We start from the raw sequence: 3,817 nt of genomic DNA on the forward strand, positions 1-3,817 counted from the left end.
GTGAGATGCTGCCTCCGATTTTAGCATTTATAGCTGATGATCTGCACTTAATAACTGCCTCTCAAAGTATAATGGGCAATTATTTTCTAATACTTATTACTACCACTAGTTATATTGTCTATTGTTGTACAATGAAATCAAATCAATTAGCGATACTGAGATTGGATTTCATGATTCTAAGAGAAGTTAGCGGGCTTATATCGGAAAACGTCGTTTTATAGAAGCTTTTGAAAGTATTTACTATATCATTAGAACCTCATCAACAGCATGGTAAGTTAGAACACAATTTTCAACTGCCAATTTTCAACCTGAAACATAAGGTATTGGAAAAAGTTCTTAAGTCTAAACCAAATCAAAAGAGAATAGTAAAGAAGTACTTACGATTGAATTTGTTACTTTTACGTGTGGTTCAAACTCTGCCTTGGCAGCTTCATGCTGATGTGAACTTATGACTTCACGTACTTTATAGTAGTTGCAACTAATCTAGATAGCTCATTCGCATCGACAATGGTAAGCGTTCTTAAGAAAAATCTAGATAAGATTGAGGTCATAAGCTTTATGTAGGCATTGCAATTTCATATCAGAACATTTTATGAATTTGCTTATGATAAAACTCATTTGAAAATAGCAAACAAAAGAATGCTGTTTAAATAGATAACTAATAATGGCACAACTGATACACCTAAACAGTAGCCTTATAACTTGATGGTGTAGGTATAACATTGATGTATCTATTTATCTAAAATCCAGATAATTATTCAATATCCTATTTCTAATTATATATAATCAAACAACTGTAGATTATGTTAGCTAGGATGTCATATATATCCTATACTTAGACTTCATTGTATGCATTCACTGCCCTTTTATCTATACTTCTTACGTATGCTAAATAATAATTTAACAGCACTTGTTGTGATTTGAAATTCAGTGTTCGTTTTAGTCAACTGGCATGTGTACATATAATTTACGTCTTATAAACATGTCAAAAGATAGCTACATGTTTTATTAACCAAAATCACGTAGTCACTGTTCACTGTGATGCCAAAGTATCTATAACGCAATACTCATTCTCATCATGTGTTTTAATTTGTATCAGTGCGTTTCAATATTGATCAATTTCATTTAGTTGTGTGGTCTTTATCTACATCTAGTTCTGTTGAATCTGGGTGTCGTCTGTAAATCTGAGTGTACATTAGCTGTCTCTCATCCTACACACAAGTTCGGCCCATTTACACCGACAACTCTTATGGTAACATTCCCTTGTTTGCTTCCTCATATAGTGTGTGGTTTTCGTTTATGTATGGTGCACTTAATTTGCTTTCTGTCCGCTTACTCGGTATGCTAGTTTATTCCTGATATGTATTGCCACCATATGCCCACATTTTCATTTTTTGTAGTCACATCTATTCTTTGCTGACCTTGAAACGTATTAGGCCTATAGCATCATTCTTAAAGATACATGCATCCCATCCTGTATTGATACAAATCCTTGATTGATGCTGTAACCTGTATATAAACTATAATTACCGTTTGTTGCGTTATCTCTTACCAAAAAGCCTTCGCCCTGCTCTGTCGATGCTTCCTATTCACAGGTTGATTAAAACGTTTTTAGTAAACAGTGTTTCTTATAAATTGGCTGATTTTTTGATAAATGATTTAATTCGTTCTTATTGGTGAATTAAAAGACAACTCCGAGAAGATTTGAAAGCAAACTCTGGCCTCATAAACAATTTGATTAGGATTGGTTTTTAATGAATTTCCAATAAACAGATTAATACAGTATTACCTGAAAATTTACTATGGTTAAAAATAAGATTTAAATTATACTGTTAAGGTGTTAAAATTATAAAAAAAATAATAAAATTGTATTTATAATTGCAAATTTTTCAACATGTTAAAAACATCAAGTTGAATTGTGATTGGTCATTACAAAAATTACATGTACATCCAAATGTAATCCCTTTGGAAAAATTATGAGACAATCGGCATTAAATAAAAATATTGTGAAATACACATCTTCAATAATTGTTTACAAATATAGTCACAATAGATTACTGACACTAACTTTTGGCAGAGGGGATATTTTATGTCTTCACTATTTTTTTTAATTTCACGATATTTACTGAAATCACATCAAACAATTAATATTTGCATAAAATTAACTTTCAATATTAATAGTGTAGACTGTTCAAGCCTGGAAATGTCATTAAGAAATGCTTTCTGTGATTGGAGATTTGTTGTGTGAACAAATTGTGAAATAAGTTTTGCTAATATATGTCAGGCAGAATTTATAATTACAAAAGTAGGAGCTAACAGACATTTATAAGCTAATTTAGCGGATCTCACCCACAGTGACACAAAATAATAGAATAAATAATGTAATATTAGAGAAGTTATAGCCACTGCAGTGTATAAATAGAACGGTTACTGCCCAGTAGGTATCAGCAAGAAGCTTGTCAGCCTGTGACGGGGAATAAGTTTTATTTGCAGAGAAACTTTTCACATCTGTGCTGGATAGACATCCTTATTTGATAAATCACGTACTACGTTCTAGGTGCCTTAAAAACCAATGAATTACGACATACCAGGTAGACGATAAGGATATGCGGAATCAAGACAAAATGAACGAGCAGTCTGGTAAAGAGCAGGTCAGTAGACAATCAACAATGGCTCAGTCAGGCACTATTTTATTGCAAGACAATAGTTATGTAAAGTCACTTATCCACTCTAAGGATGAATATGGCCAAACACTTCTAATCAGGGCTGTGTTCATCGAGGAATGCAATCAAAGAAAACGGCTGTTAGATGCTTTGCTGAAAGCTGGTGTGGATGCATTAGCTATCGATGCTTACAACCGTAATGCTCTAATGTGGGCTTGCTTGTATAAACGAGATAATGAGATAGCAACACTTCTCCAACGCGTGTCAACAACTGGGTTGCTGCAGATAGATATTTATGGAAATACTGCGCTTCATCTTGCTGTAATATCTGGTTCAGCTGCTGCTGTGAAACTCATAAAAGAACGTATGTCTATTGAAAATTTGCCACTTGAAATAGAGAATAATAGTGGGATTACCCCAACAATGGAAGCACTTAGGTTAGGTCATGACATCTGTTACAGCTTGCTGCGGCCCATAAAAAAGGAACACGAAAAATCTGTATACAAACACATTCGTCGTCAGCCTGAATCCAAAATCTATAGCAGCCTAGCATCACTACCACCTATTCTTCCAGCAACCATAAATATGAAGATAAAATCATTCGATATAAAAGCTTGTCGTGAGCCTACAGAGGTAGACCCATCAAACTATATTCACCAAGTTTGTGGAAAGAGCAATGTACCTCGATTGACCGACAATTCAACAAGATTGAAGCTTCCAAAGGTAGACAGTACTGACAGACAAAAGCGACCATCCTGTCAAAGCTTAGCTACCTCATTCGAAAGTAATCTTCCAGATATAAACTAAGATTCGATAAGTAAGATTTGATAAGGGATAACTCACAGCTTCAGTGTGATTATAGTCCTACCAGAAGTGGAATTTTTTAAATTTAAGAGTGCAGCATTTACAGTTATTTGAATCTGTTGTTATACTATGAAGATAATAAAAAATGAACCATAAACGCACAAGGGTTTTGATTTTAATTTATTTTTTTCACCTACAATAAAATGCAAGTATGTTTTATGCCGGTTCTGTTAAGCATGTTGAGAAAGGGTAATTATAATTTGAACAAAAATCACCTGTGGATTTAGCAACAACTACATTAACATATTAATAGTTTACACGCATAGACTTTGGTTAAAAATTGACTGCAA

Source organism: Watersipora subatra, chromosome 1 (genome assembly GCF_963576615.1).
Source record: "Watersipora subatra chromosome 1, tzWatSuba1.1, whole genome shotgun sequence".
Taxonomy (NCBI): domain Eukaryota; kingdom Metazoa; phylum Bryozoa; class Gymnolaemata; order Cheilostomatida; family Watersiporidae; genus Watersipora; species Watersipora subatra.